Source organism: Artemia franciscana, chromosome 10, assembly GCF_032884065.1.
Source record: "Artemia franciscana chromosome 10, ASM3288406v1, whole genome shotgun sequence".
NCBI lineage: Eukaryota > Metazoa > Arthropoda > Branchiopoda > Anostraca > Artemiidae > Artemia > Artemia franciscana.
Genome location: NC_088872.1, coordinates 18,550,917 through 18,567,188, shown reverse-complemented (window position 1 = coordinate 18,567,188; position 16,272 = coordinate 18,550,917). Strand labels below are relative to the sequence as shown.

Here is a 16,272-nt window from a genome sequence, read left to right as displayed (position 1 = left end):
CCTCCTTTGAAACCAAGCCACCCTCAAGTTGAGGATCTGAACAAGTAGTATATGGCTGTATTTGAAGGTGTTGCAAGGCAGATCTCTGACCTGACCCAGATAATAACATCACTTTACAAACTAGTCTCAAAGATATTGCCAGTTGGTCTTGAAAATGCAGCCCTAAGCCTGAGCAACATCACTAAAAACCTAAACAAAGTAAAATCTAGCCCTACAGCCAGTAATGACCCACCACAAACCAGCAGCCCTGGCAAGATTGAAAGAAAATGTAAAGGAAGGGAGGATATACCTAGCCCAAAAGGTAATAGTAATAAGCTACTGAGACCCAGGTTAGCCCCCTAATACACCAATGAATAGCTCCTTTTCAGTGTTTCAATTAAATATCCAGGAATTCAACCAAGCCAAAAGAAAAGAACTTCAAAATGTTTCAGTCAGGGATGCTCCTAATATTTTTCTACTTCAAGAGACTTTCTTAAAACAGGAAAATACTTTCCATGATTTCAAGGGGTACAATATTGCCTATTGGGACAGATTCTTCAAAACAGGTGATGGCCTACTGTCACTTCTGACAAATGACCTAGCTTTTAAAATACATGACCCCAGTCCACAAGGGGAAATGAAGGTTGGTAAAATTGACATTAAACTACTTGGAAGTGATGAGTGGATTGGTACTGATAACTGTTATGCTCCAAGAACAAATAAATTTTCCATGAAACAATTTATACTGATCATGAATGCATGTGGCCATGTGAAAATAATTAGTGGTGATTTCAACCTACATCACAGAATGTGGGACACTGTATCACCAGAAGATTCAATTCCAACTTCTCTCACCATTTACATCCAGGTATCCAAAAATAAGTTACCCCTTGTCACCCCAAAAGACCTAAATACATGGCTGAACTCACAGACAGACAAGTAATCAATCATTGACCTTACTTCTACATCAACATATATTGTAAATAGCAAAGAAACCCTTTGACTCTGACCAAGAGATTCTATAATTGACACTAGAGATTAACCCAGTAAGGTCAGGGTACCAACCAGTCAAATTCTAGAAATACCAAGACAAACTTGGGAACTCCTGGAAACACAACTTAAACCAAAAAGCTTCATAAATTAAGACAAGTGATGAGTCAGTGGAATCAGTATCTAATAAGATTACTCCAGCTGTCATAGCTTCTTCAGAAAGAATATTAGGTTACAAACAACCTCATCCCAAGAGACAAAATTCTACTCCTGGATGGAACAGTAAATGCCAGAAAGCCTACCCAAAGAAGAAAAACGCAAAATAACTTCTCTAAATACCCATCAATTGAAAATAAAATAGTTTTTAGGCAATAGACCACATAATTCAAAAACACACTGAAGACTGAGACACAAGATGGATGGAGAATACCCATTGGAGACAAATTTGGCTGAATCACTCCTGCTTGAGAGCTACAGAGAAACTTATAGATTTTTTCAGGGAAAAAAGAATAAATCCTATTACTGCAGAAATATAGATGGGAAGGACAGTAGAATCTTCAACCAATGAGAGACTTAATGTCTTATTAGAGAAGTTTCTGAATGTAGATACACCATTACAGTACACAACCCATTAACTCAGTCTCAACAAGGGTACTGTTCACTTTTCCCATTTCAGCTTTCAGGAACTTAAAGACACCCTTAAAGCTCCAGCCTGGTGCAACTGGCCTTGATGGAATTCACAACTTGAAGTTGAAAATTTGCCAGATACATTTTTTCAGCTACTGACAGAGTTATTCAACAGATCTATCATAGAGTCATCAATACCATCTGAATTCAACAAGGCAAAAATGATCCTGCTTCTCAAGGCAGAAAAAGACCCCAAACTGGCTGATTCATACCCATATCACTCACTTCTTGTGTTGCAAAACTAATCAAGAGGGTAATAAAACAAAGAATTTTAGCCCCATTAACAGACCATATCCAAATTGAACAGCTTGGCTTTCTCCCTGGAAGGAGCACCACAGATGCCCTAGAGCATCTAACAAAACAAAGCTTTGAAAAAGGAAAAGCAGTCCATGCAATATTTTTACATATGGACTCAGCATTTGATATAGTTGATATGGGGCAACTAATCCGAAAGCTATCTCTACTGGGTTTACCAGACCTACTGGTAAATTGGATCCACCAATTCTTGATGGGTAGGGAACTCCAATCCTCCTTAGGGCGCTTCTACTTAGAGTTTAAGAGAATAGCTTATGACATTGGACTTCCTCAAGGGGCTTTTCTAAGTCTATTTCTCTTCTCAGTTTATTGTCATGATATAAGCCTGGAAAATGTCCTTGGAGCAGAGCTTTTCCAGTAGCCTGATGATATTTTGCTGTTGCAGTGTGGGAGAGACCCTTTATGCTTACAGTCAGCCTCCCGAAGAGCTGTAAATATGCTACAAATTTGGGCAAACAATAGTAATACAGTTTTCTCAAGCCATAAATCAGTTAGTGTATTTTTCCACAAAATGCATAACCTGGATGCTTTCAAACAGCATGTGAAACTAAATGGACAAGAGATTGTAGGTGCAGAACATGCATGCTTTCTGGGAGTTGTATTTCACCAAAAGAAGACATGGAAACCCCATCTGGATGAGCTGATTGGGAGTCTCAAACAAAGCCAACAGTTCATTAATGCTCTCTGCCTAATAAGAGCCCCCACAGCCTTTCCTTCAATTATTGTCAAGTCAATGGTGATATCAAAGATAGACCATGAATCATTCACATCTGAATCTGCTAAGGAATGTCTCCTGAATAAACTTGACACTACCCTCTATGCAATCTTACAAAGAGCCCTTGGTAGCCTAGAATCTACTCATATTGCAGCTATGTACTACAAGTGGGGATTGAGTTTCTTCACTCCAGCCACTATAACCCTGATGTCCACTTTAAACCAACAGACATGCCCTCTTTCCAGAGATTTCTTTGCCTTCATGGCATGGAACAGTTCATGGAGAATGGCAGGCTGACTGTTAATTCGGATGATGATTCTCCTAGCACCTCCAAAGGAATTGGGAATTGATTATCCCAAGGATCAGCATCGGAAAAAAGGAGGGCGTTCCCCAAGCACTGATGAAAATCATATTGCTGGGAGAGTTGGCAGAATATCAGGACTACATCCAAGTTCACACAGATGGCTCAAGGACAGAAACAAAATGCAGTTGTGCAGTAGTTATAACATCCCAGAGTCTGTCTCTTTCCTACGATTTACCCAACAATTTTCTCTGCAGAGCTTATGGCAGTTAAGTTTTCTCTTCAAGCCATATCAAGGTAATCAGAGATCAAACATTGCAAGTATATTGTCTGTACTGATTCACTGTCATCTCTGGATTACCTCTCACACCAGCAACAGTAAGCAAGAAATGTTGCCATTGAGATTGAAAATTTGGTTACACAAATTACAAGAAAGGGTATATCAGTTCTTTTTATACAGGTTCTAGCACACTGTGGTGTAACAGGAAATGAATTAGAAGACCAGGTTGCAAAACAAGCCTCCCAACTGGGTCTGATCACTCAAATCCCAATAAATGGTCCTGAATTCCTGTCTTCAATCAGTACAAAACTTTTGGAGGAAGCAGAAACTTGGCTCCATTCTTCCCATATCCAGCTCCTGAATCTCTATTATTATAAGCAGACATCAAAAGAAATGTACCTCACATCTTGTATCCTTTCAACTTGCCTCTTTTGTCTTAGATGTGGCCATGCAAAGACAAAATCAACAGTGTTCTATTGGAAAATGGCCCTATCCCTCAACTGCAACACATGTGGAGTGCATGAAGACATGTCGTATCATCTTCAACTGTAGAAAATATGAGAATGAGAGAGAAATAGTAAGGAATTGCTGTGAGATTACATTTTGTTCTTGGACAATGCACATCTTCTCCTTGGGCTAGATGACTAAACACAAACATTTTAGGTTTATTTGTCAAGATTACTGGTATGGTTCATTCCCTATAAGTTTTTTTTCTCTATATTAGTTGATTTTAAAGTTATTCTGTTTACTATTTTATTGATTTTATTATCTTTATTTTATCTGGTTGATTTTTATGTCTGGAAGTGTGACAGGTAAAAAATGTATTATTCATTATAATTTTATTGCATGTGTATTTTAATTGCTGTATAATAATGTATCATTGCATTATTTTGATTCCTGTTTTTGAATGCAGGCAGTTGATGCAGGTAAATAACCCCAACCAAGAGCAAGTTAAGTGATACATGACCTGGTTCAGTGAATATTGACTGAAGTGACACCCAAGAAAGCTAGTGATTACAGAAGCCACATAATAATCAAGTGATGCAAACACATATGATTTATTAGTCAAATGGATCAAATCCCAAACATCAAAAACAACAAGTAGCTAAAGTAGAATTTTATCCAAAAACATAGGCTAAGACAACTTCCCAGCACATTTTAAGTCCTGGAAAGTAGGCAGAATTACCAATTTGGGCCCTAACACATCTGAACTAGCCTATTTTGTGGATGTGATATGGTATAGGAAAGTGCATACAATTACCCATGAATTGGTCTTACAGAACCATTGTTCTATATATCATATTCCACAACAGACATAGGCTTAGGGACAAGGACAGTAGTTTCAAATCTACTAGTCAATTCACTTTCAAATACACCACCTTTGCACTTGATGGTCCCATACATAGCCCTTATGACATATTTTTGGTAAAATTCTAGTTTAGTGACTTCTTGCTATCTTGGAAAGGGATTAGGTTAGAAAAACGAAACTTTCAGGGATGGGTCTAAAGGCTTAAGTATAGGTAAATTTAATTCAACCATATAACTGGCTTTTGTGTAAAGTGAATATATCTCTTGATGCCTTTTTTATGCTCTTAACAAATATAATTATTGCTTCTACACAAATTCAGATTTAGCACTTTTAATTCAGATTTAGCAAATTCAATTTTAGCACTGAGAAAATTTAGTATTATTTTGTTAAAAATGGCATGGAGAAATTTTGTCAGAAACAACAGATAGCTTGTAGTTTAATTGAAAATTCATCATTTTTAAGAGCTTAAAAAGTGCTTAAATTTAAATTTGTGGTAGAAGCAATTATTATATTCATAGAGAACATAAAAAAAGGCATCAAGTGGTATGTTTGCTCTATTGGTAAGTCAGTTATATGAACTGTCATAATTTTTAGAAAATTTTTCATTTTTAAGAACTAAAAGTGCTTAAATCTGAATTTGCAGTAGTGATGGTAAAATTCTAGTTAATTGACTTCTTGCTATCTAAGAACCACTTTAGGTTAGGAAAATGAAACTTTCAGGGATGAATCTACAGACTAAAGTATGTCCCAGGAAGGTATTTTGAAGCAACTACATCCACTCTTTCTCCTTCTCAAGGGCCCTGACCTTTGATGACCTTTTAAAATATGTGTGTTATAAAAGTGAAACTTTGCAAAATAGATCTTCTGCTTAGTTGAAGTACAACAAAATTGTTTTCAGCTTCATAACTTTGCTCAATCCCATTTTATAAGGTTTTAAAGATATACATATACATTTCCTATATTTTGAAAAAAAAAACATTGATATGGCTCAAAATTCTACTCAAATAACAGGAATCGCATTTTCAGAACTAAAAGCAGAGAAAAAGCAACTAGTAACTGAAAATTAAGGTAAAATGTTGTTTTGTTGAAATTTCAATAGGTATAGACCTACCATGTAGGCAAATTTGAGGGCCCCTTAGAGGGAGAAGGAGTGGAGGTGGGTACTTTAAAATACCTTCCTGGGACATACTTTAGCCTGTAGACCCATCCCTGAAAGTTTCATTTTCCTAACCTAGACCCTTTCTGAGATAGCAAGAAGGCAATTAACTAGAATTTTACTGAAGTGATTGTTATATTTATAAAGAGCATAACAAAAAGGCATTGAGCATTATATTCACTTTCTACAAAAGCCAGTTATATGGTTTGCTATAAATTAACCAAAGTAGCCTATATCCCGGGAAGGTATTTTAAAGTACCCATCTCTACTCTTTCTCCCTCTAGAGGGCCCTGAAATTCCCCTGCATGACAGGTCACTACCTATTGAAGTTATTGAGAAAACAACATTTTACCTTAATTTTCAGTTATCAGTTGCGTTTTCTCTGCTTTTAGTTCTGAAAATGCAATTCCTGTTATTTGTGTAGAATTCTGAGCCATATCAAAGTATTTTTTTCAAAATCTAGGAAATGTATTTGCATATCTCTAAAACCTAATAAAATGGGATTGAGTGAAGTTGTGAAGCTGAGAACAATTTTGTTGTACTACATTTAAGTAGAAGATGTATTTTGCAAGGTTTCGCTTTTATAAAACACATACTTTTAAATGTCATCAAAGCTCAGAACCCTTTAGAGGGAGATGGAGTGGGGGTAAGTACTTCAAAATAACCTACCTTCCCAGGACATAATTTAGCCTGTAGACCCATCCCTGAAAGTTTTGTTTTCCTAACCTAACCCCTTTCCGAGATAGCAAGAAGTCACTAAACTAGAATTGTACCTCTTTTTATTTTTTGTTGAGTCTAGTATTCACATTCAGGTAGTTGCCCTGTACTTGCCATTAAAGTAATGCTATTTACTTTCCTAAGCCACCGACCTCTGGGTTATGGGTCCAGCGCGCCTCCGCTGCGCCAAGCTGCTGTATTTCCTAAGCCGAATTTATCTTTAGCTTCTTCGAAAAAAGTAATTATTTGTGATGTGCTCTGGTGCCGTGCAAGGTTCTCGGCAGAACATATAACCTGAACCAACGTAATCACTAAGCCAAAAATATCCCAGAATAGTCCAAAAATAGTGAATGCCATTATAGCTTATTATGCCCTATTATAGCGCTGTTATGGGTATAACTACGAAGATATACACTCAGTAATATCAGATAACCTAGATATAGGTCACGTATAGGTATAGGTCACATATAGGTCAAAAGCAAAATAGAGCTCTCAGAAAGGACAAAATACCAACTCCTTCCACATATGCAGTGGTTAAATTGATATGTACTTCACTGAAATAAAATATTACGTAAAATAAAGAAGACAAATTGTCATCCCTAAAGCATGGTTCCTGGATCATTCGACTATGCTAAACAAAATGGCTATTTCAAAATTTTAATTGAACAATCTTCGAAAAAAGGGTGGTTGCCCTTCATGCTTTTGGTCACTTAAGAATAACAATAAAACTTTCGATTCCCGTTCGAATAAACTCTCCCCCGATCTCCTAAGACCATTGGTCTGATACAATTACCCAAGGGAAGACAATAAAGAAACAAAATGTGCCTACGATCTTAGAGCAAAAGAAATATGTTGCTGATTTCGAGGCAGGACCCTGGCACTCGGCAAGAAGTAGGCTTGCATCGATTCTCGTTGTAAGTAGTAGCCTCAAAATGAGTCAGATTTTTTCGGGTACTAGGGGAAGTGGATGGCTCTCCTAAGAACGCATAGAACTTTGAATGGTTTTATCGTCTAACGGCATAATTGTTTGTTTTTCCCTCGATTATTTTACACGTTCTAATGGTCACTTTCCAACAGATGCTAGTAATCATCATTGCCACTTAACCCTTAACAGCACATTCCCTTGTTCTCCTGTGGCATTTCTTTTAGCCGCATATTTCTTTGATCGTCACTTTTGTTTTCGAGTAGTTTTAATACTTGCTTGCGCTTATTTTTTAACTGTATGTTTCTTTGTTCTTTACTTTTATTTTTGACTCAATGTGGCTGTTGCTGACGGAAGTATTTTGACTATATATATTTGTTCTTCTCTGTCGTTTATTATTGCTTTACACATTTTTTAAACGCCTTTTACCTTCGCTGCATGGATTGGTCTCGTCCCGTTTAATGGTAAACACCTCTATTGGATACCCGCTGGATATAATCTCATTATACAGTAAGACTGAATTGTGATTCCCTATGGACTTCTTAATCAACCTTGAACTTCAAATTATTTGAACTTAGATTATTTAGTTATTTGACTTCCCTATGGAATTTTATTGAAAATACTTCAAGAATCAGAATTTGAATTATTTGACAACTAATTATTATTGATTTTGGACTGTTAATTATTTGTATTACCAGTAAAATAGTACATTGAATATGACACGAGCCAGAGCTAATTATATATGCCCTGAATGTTAGAGGCCATGTGGAAAAGGTGTGACGAATCAGGGCTCGAAGTGCCTTTAATGGTTCTATCTCCTGTGTGCTGGAATCACACCAGTATTACACGAAGAAAATCCCAACTGGGAATGCAGCTCCTGTTGGTGATGCTCCTACATACTCTGTCTTTAACCTCATTAATATGTTTTCCCCACCTTGGAAAACCCACCCCTTCAAAATTGTCAAAGGAGTTCCCTTTCAAAAGACGATTTCATCCCAAAACTTGAAAAAAAAATCCATAAAATGAAAATAAATTTTTAATCTTAAGCCCGATCCCTGTCGATGAAACGGACCGAAATCGAATTTCTGAATTTACATCTATTCAAAAAACATTGTGACGATGTCGCGAAATTTTTGAAGGACTAGGGATTACCGGAAGACGTGAATCTAAGAATAAGTGTTTCTTTTTTGTATCGACTGGTGCATGCAAACTTGGTGAACAATGTCCAGTTATTAAAGCAAAAATGTTACTGATAAGAATAAACGACCATATCAACAAGAAAATATCCGTGTAAACAAAATGTGCAAGTGTTTCAAAGGAGGATCCTGCTACAAAAAAGAGTACTGTAATTTTCTGCACATATGCCGAGAATACAAACTGAAAAAGTGCAAAGTTGCAATTTTGATCATGTCGATCTTTTTCCCATGTTGGCTTGTGTCAACAAATTGTGCAGTTTTGCTCATAGTGATTTTAAATGTCACATTAATTGTTCAGTGTCTTTTAAGTATTTTGACCGTCTGTCTCATTTAAAGCGTGATCCAGTATTCGATTATAAAATGCGAGGCCATAGTCAGGTTGCTTATGGGGGCAATGCTTCAAGCAATAATACTAGACTTGAGCCCAGTTCCAAAAAACTTGTAGAGGCAATGGAGCCGAGAGCTGCGTCAAAGAAACCCGCTTTTTCGGTTTCCCTTCCCCCAATCTCGCCCATGACAAACCTTTTCAATACCAACATCACCTTACTGGATCCCTTCTTCACGGTTACCACGGGTCAGTCGAGCTAATCATATCTCTCCAATTCCCTTTGGTGTTCTCCCCCTTCCTCCTTCCCTACCGATCCTCCGCCAATCCCAATATATATCCTTCCTAAGATATTATCCTCCCGCATGTCAACTATAAGCCATGCAATCCCACTTAGTGATAGGTTTTCGCTATTAGAAGAAACTGATATTGCAGAATCGTTTGGACACCAGGAAACTTTTACCCCAGGCTCTCTCTTTTTACTCTCCACTTTTAAAACTAAACCTCTTCCTCCCTATCCCCTTCAAAATCGGTTTAGTAGTCACCCTACTACTAGGAAAATTGATCTTGAGCCTACCCATAGCACCTCCATCCCTACAAAATATGGTAATCTCCAGAGTGTCTTTATAAATCTTCTCACTTTCGAATTGCTTTTTCAAATCGTTTGCCAGATAAACGTGTGTTTTTAGTACTCATAATAGTAAACATAAGATTAATAAACATCGTTACCATTTCCCTAGGTTGCTATTAAGTATTGTGGAAAGCCTTAATTTTGCAAAAACTTTTTGAGCTTGAAATTACTTCCAATAAGCTAGCATCAGATTTAATTTGTATAGCCGAGGTTCAGTCCCAAAACTTGGATACTCTGAGGATGGCTTATTTCAATGAGTTTATAAAACACCGCCCACATTATCAATACCTTGATATAAAGGGTGGAAGGGTAATGATTTTTTGTCGTGATAATTTGTCGCTAAGGGAAGTTAATGTTCCGGGAATAAATGAGCATGATGAAATAATTTGGATTAAAGTTAAACCGAAAGTTCTACCACACCCATTAACTAAAATCATTGTTGGTGGTTTCTATTATTCACCCGACCAGAAATCAGAGCAGTGTAGAGACTTCTTGGAAATGGATCGCTTGATCACCTCCAGTCTAAACAACCAAACGCTGGGATCCTACTTACTAGTGACGCAAATGAACAAAATACAAGTTATCTTTGTCTGGAGGTTAATTTAAAAGAAATTCATAATATTCCAACCACAAAAGTTGGTACTTCCCTTGGCATTATTTGTCTAAACATGCATGAATCCTATCAAAGACCCAATTCCCTGCCTCTACTTGGTGGCAGTTAACATCTTACGCTTTCGCTAAATCCGAAACAAGATCATATCCGCAAGCACAAATTTGATGTATTTAAGTATCGACAATACATACTCAATTTTAGTACATGGCTTTCAGAAGAACAATGGGAATATGTATTTGCTGCCGACGAATCAAAAAAAGATAAAAAAGTGTTCTAATGATAAGCCATATATAAATGATGCAATAAAAAGTTTAATCCGACAAAAAGTAAGACTTTTCTGATAAAGAAAAGTTGAAGAAGCTAACCTACTAAGAAAATGTATAAAGAAGCAGATTCGGAAATCTTCGGCCCAGTCCAGTATTACCATAATAAAGTAAGTGAACTCTTTAAAGCACGGCCAAAGCAGTGGTATATTATAGCCAAGATAATCAGTGGTGAAACATTCAAAACGTTGACTTTAATCTTGATGTTTCCCCCGAAAATACAGCTAGCTCATTAAATAAACACCTTGCCGTTATTGCACAAACCCTTCCCGCTCTTTCATATCGTATTCCCCCACCCCAGCAACAGACCGGGATATCCCTGTAGTACCACCTGTTAATGTTGAGGCAAAAATACGTAAACTAAAGAAAAATTTAATATGCCCCCTTGACACTCCAATTGATTTAATAAAAGCATTTCCTGATAAGCTATCAAAACATATATTCAATATTTTTAATACAATAACTAGAAGTGGTTCATTTCCATTTGCTGGAAAAAAGGTACATCACACCCATACAGAAGAAAGGGGTTAGATTAGACTTTTATGGAGTTCGACCAATTACCTTCACACCAATATTCTCTAAACTGTATGAGAGCTTACGAGCAGATTGGCTTAAAAACACGATTCTTGTACTTATTGATGAATAACAATTTGGAAACATGAAAGGTTTATCAACGACACATTACCTGGTCAGTCTCCTCGATACTATATATAAATTACTTGACGAGCCAGATAGCTGGCTCATTTATTCTGTTAATTGACCAATAAAAGGTGTTTGATCTAGTTAGTCATAATGTTTTAGTTAAAAAATTAAGTAATTATTATTTGTTCTAGTCAGTATTATTGCATCTTTTCTCTCAAATAGGAGTCATGCTGTTAAGTGTAAAAATGTTTATTCTGATTCACTCCCTATTTCTTGCAAAGTTCCATATGACCCACTTTTAGATCCTTTGCTATTTTTGGTAATGATTAACAATCTTGCTAATGAATCAGCCAATCGATGGAAGTTTGTAGATGACATGTAATTGCTCGAAAACTGCAGAAGAAACATTAAGAGCAGTACAATGGGAATTCTCGAAGACATTGCAAGTGAAGCAGCCAAGTCAAAAATGAAAGTGGACTCCCATAAATCTCATATTATGACCTTTAGTTTTCTTAAATCAAAGCCATCATTTATAACCCCAATACCTAATGAAATAATTATAAAGAAAACCAAACTCTTAGGGGTCACACTGACTAGCGATTTGTAATGGGGTGCTCATATTTGCTCTATTATTAAACAGACTAGTACATCTCTGTCTCTTTAAGCTATTTACTAAATTTTCGTGCCCAAGAGTGCATTTCCTCCGCTGCTATACATCTTTTCTCCGTCCACAGCTTGAGTTTGCCAAAAAGCACATATCTTCCGCCGTTATACATCTTTTCTCCGTCCGCAGCTTGAGTATGCTTGTCCAGTGTGGCATTTTGGTCTTACGGTGGATCAGTCAAATAAACTGGAAATTATCCAGAAGAAAGCCCTGGAAACTATTTACTGTCGGGGCGAAGTGCCTTACATTCTCCTCCTCAAGGAATTCCACCTCCCTACCTTTGCAGCCCGACGTTTTACTCTTTTTACCAATTTTTGAAACATACTGCATTGTAACCCATGCTTTTGATGAATACTCCCAGCCCATTATTTCCCTCCAAAGCCCAATTTACCTCGATCAAAGGTGCAAAAAATAACAGTTTTAAATCCTATTAATGCATGAACTGAGCGCTACAGAAAGAGTTTTGTGGAAGAATTTGTTGAAATCTTAAATAAATGAAATTTGTAATGCAACACGTTATATGTTATTTATATTGTTAATGTGTTAATTCCGTTGTTTCATTTTTATCTGACAGGCCAGTTGGATTCATTGGTGTATGTTTTTTATAATGTACTTATGTTTTTACCTATACCCCCATTTTTTCTTTTCTTTTATTGTATTCACTGTATTTGACAGGCTAGTTTAATTGACAGATCATCGCTGTATGCAATCTTTTACTGTTTCACTTATGTGCTTATGTAGGCTAGCTGACTGAAGGCAACAAGTTCTGCAGTTTTATTTTGTGAAAGTTTGCTTGATAAAAGATTACTTCTACTCTATTCTGCTCTATATCAGGGCATGGTTTTACTTTTTAAACAACTTTTGTAAATAGACTAATTAGACTTGGTATTTCATACTTAGTTATATTCCTTTTGTAATGTCACATGCGTCGTAGATATATAAACAGTGTGTTCACTCTTGGAGAGGGGAAAGAATGAAGAAAATAATTTTTTAAATGTACTCATAAATGTGACGTCAATGTTATAATTTTTCATTAAAGACATTGAAACAATAACAAAAGACATAGACATTAAAAACAATAAAATCACTAGTGATGCGACCATGATTTTTTGCTTTGTAAGAAAAATTTAATTTTGTAAGAAAATTTTGTGATTGCTTAGGATGTATCTGTTTTGTAAGAATTATTTTTTTGTAAGAAGCATTTTTGTTTTGTAATAAATATTTGTGATTTCTTAGAAAGCATTTTTGTTGTGTAAGTATTATTTTGATGTTTTGCCAGAAGCATTTTTTATTACTTTTAGAAGAATTTGCGATCTCTTGGGATGTATTTTGGCTTTGTAAGATCTGTTTTTCGTTTTGTAAGAAGTATTTTTCGTTTTTAATGAGTATTGAGTGTTTTGTAAGAAAAGTGTTATTTTTTAGAATGTATTTTCGTTTCGTAAGAATTATTTTTGGTTTCGTAAGAAGTATTTTGCAACAAACATTTATGATTTCCATGAATGTTTTTTATTGTGCAAGAATTTTTTCTTGCTCTGTAAGAAAAATCATTTTTTGTTTTGTAACAAGTATTTTGTGTTTTGTTTTTATTTTTATTTTGTAAGAAGTATTTTTTGTTTTGTACTAAGAATGTGTGATTTCATAGCATGTATTTTGCTTTTTAAGAGTTACTTCTGTATCGTAGTAAATATTTTGTATTTTGTAAAAAGAATTTGTGATTTCTTAAGATATATTGTTATTAGTCCTTAAAATTCTAACTTCAACAAATTTGATTCCAAAAACTTCGATGATTCAAAACAATCGAAAAAAGATGTTTATTTTTGTATTTTTTGCCAGAAAAAAGATTACAGGTACATCTAATCCAAAAATTTTCTTGCAAAATACAAAATACTTCTTACGAAACAAAAAATAGTTCTTGCAAAACAAAAATATATCCCAAAAAATTCCAAAAAACATTCGAAGTCCAAAACGGGGAGGGTGGAATTTGGGGGAGGGGTACTGGGGTCTCTTGAAGGTAAGACATCGATGGCCACAAGTTCTATTTAAATAAATGCCATAGCAATTGATTCATTGTGAACATAATTTGGCCTGTTTACCTTACTCAAGCGCGTGTCATGAGAAAAAAGGGGCAGCAGACTTGTCACTTTTTGAAAGTCCGGTTCATATTATAAAATGTACCCGATATACTTTACTCAAGCGCGTGTTAAAAGACAATAAGGGTAGCTGATTTGTCACTTTTTGATTAATTAAAATTTGATTCGTATTTTAAAATGTGTCCGACTTATTTTACTCAAATGCGTGTTATATGATCAGTTTCATTTAACCAAAATAAAAATTTATTCATATAATTGTTATTGTTTATTGTTATTGTTTATGGTATGTGCAATAAGGTTAAGGCATAATCATTTGAGCTTCAGGCTGTAAGTGCTGTGTAAATTAACCCGCAACTACTTATTTCGCAATTAGAGAATCAAATATATACAAGCCTGTCACCTGCCGAATGCCGGAGGCCAGTTTTCCCGGCATATATATATATATATATATATATATATATATATATATATATATATATATATATATGTTTATACGCCGAAAAAATCCAAACAAATAAAAATGAAAAACTTTGGTTTTCAAACAATAGGAATAAAATCAGATTATTGTAACCTTTTTTAACATATAACCTTCTTCCACCTTCTTACAACCTTCTTTATAAACTTCTCTTTTTAAACATATAACATTCAGTTCTCATTCAGCAGTCAGTGAGTGAACTTGTTTGACTGCATTTAACCTAACGCAGCGAATGCTATGTAATGTTTTTACTCTGTGAATACTCGTGATAGCATGAAACAACTTTAATTGATAATTGGATAAGAAGGAGTTTCCCGCGTCCTGTAATTCTTGGCCAGCGATTTCTGTTTTAAGAAAGTTATTTTGGATGTAAGACGTGCCCTTTTAAGGCATATGTTCATTGCACGCTGGGTACTAGTGCGGTTAAATATAATTCATATAAAGGTAGGTGAATAGTCCTTTCTTCATACTATTACAATGGGAAAGAAAGGCAGCGGTAAAGGTAACCGAATTGAAGCGGACTTATTGGACCCTGTGATGAATCCAACAATTAATTCTGATGGTAGCATTCTCACTGACTGTCAGAGATCAAATACTGAGAGTATTACTAAAATTCTTAAAATGGTCTAGTCCATAAATACAAACAATGAGGCACTCCAACATAATGTCTTGGAGATAAAATCTGATACAAGTAGATTAACCAATCGTGTTTCATCGATAGAAAATAAAACTAATGTGCTTGAGAATGAACTTGCAAAAGTTAAATCAGAACTTTTGGTTTTGAAGAATATTGTGGAGGGCCAATCGGAGATAGATAATAAATGTAATGAGGAAATAAATTCTCTAGTCAGCCAATCTTTTATTGATCATTAAATAAAAAAACAAGTTTTTTTGTAAATGAAAGTAAGGAGCAACATTAAAACTTAAAACGAACAGAAATTACTCCGTATATGAAAGGGGCTTTTCCTCCTCAACACCTTGCTCTTTGCCCTAAAGTTTGGCTCTTTTTCTTAACTCTATTTTTGAAACAGTAAGAAATTTTAGCGTAAAGAGCGGGGCGTTGAGGAGGAAAAGCCCCTTTCATATACGGAGTAATTTCTGTTCGTTTTAAGTTTTAATGTTGCCCCTTACTTTCATTTAAAAAAACTTGTTTTTTTTTAATTTCAGGACGTTTTTGAATTAATGCATGTTTTGATCTTGGCTCTCCGCACATAAATAATTAAAATGAAATTTGTATATTTATTAATTGCAATTAATCGGAAGATTTTGAGAAAAAAGGAGCGAAGGAGGAGGCCTAGTTGCCCTCCAAGTTTTTGATTTCTTAAAAAAGAAACTAGAACTTTTAATTTTTTACAAACATTTTCATTGGTAAAAAATATACGTAACTTACGAATTAGCTTACGTAACAAACTTCTATATTCGTATGTTTTTATTGCGTATATGAGGGGATTCAAGCTTCGTCGCTCTTCACACTAAAGCTTAGATTTTGTCCCAATTCCTTAAGAATGACCTCTGAATCACAAAGGCCGTGGAATAAATAGTTGAAATTACTAAAAGTACTTTAGTGTAAAGAGTGAGGTATAACGAGGAGGTAAACCCCTCATATGCGTAATAATTTTTGTTCGTTTTAAGTTTTAAATTCTGCTCCTTACTTTCAGTACAAAAACTTTTCATATTTATTTTTTATTGTTTTTTCAAATAATGCTAGAAAATCCTGCGCCCCTTCATTGAAATTATTTTCCACCATGAGAGGTTTCTTCATGGAAATATCCTCCCACGTAACCCCCCCCCCTAAACTCTCCCCCCTAAACCAAACAAAATCCCCCTGAAAATGTCTGTACACTTCCTAGTAGCCATTACTATATGTAAACACAGGTCAAAGTTTGCAACTTGCAGCCCCTCTTACGGGGACTGTGGGAGAGTAAGTTGTCCCCAAAGACAT

General features: G+C 35.4%; 1 protein-coding gene across 4 annotated transcripts in view; it reads right to left on the bottom strand.

Annotated features, from left to right (window-relative positions):
• The window catches only part of LOC136031870 (signal transducing adapter molecule 1-like), a 59,504-nt gene extending 52,806 nt beyond the window's left edge, over positions 1-6,698 (bottom strand). For 2 of the 4 annotated variants that reach the window (XM_065711804.1, XM_065711807.1), the window contains exon 1: positions 6,602-6,698. The gene's annotated coding sequence lies outside the window, so the exon portion shown is untranslated. Of the gene's footprint in view, positions 1-6,505; positions 6,522-6,584 lie in introns of those variants that run through there. The other 2 variants (XM_065711805.1, XM_065711806.1) reach the window with 2 other exon arrangements.
• Positions 6,699-16,272: the final 9,574 nt, after the last annotated feature.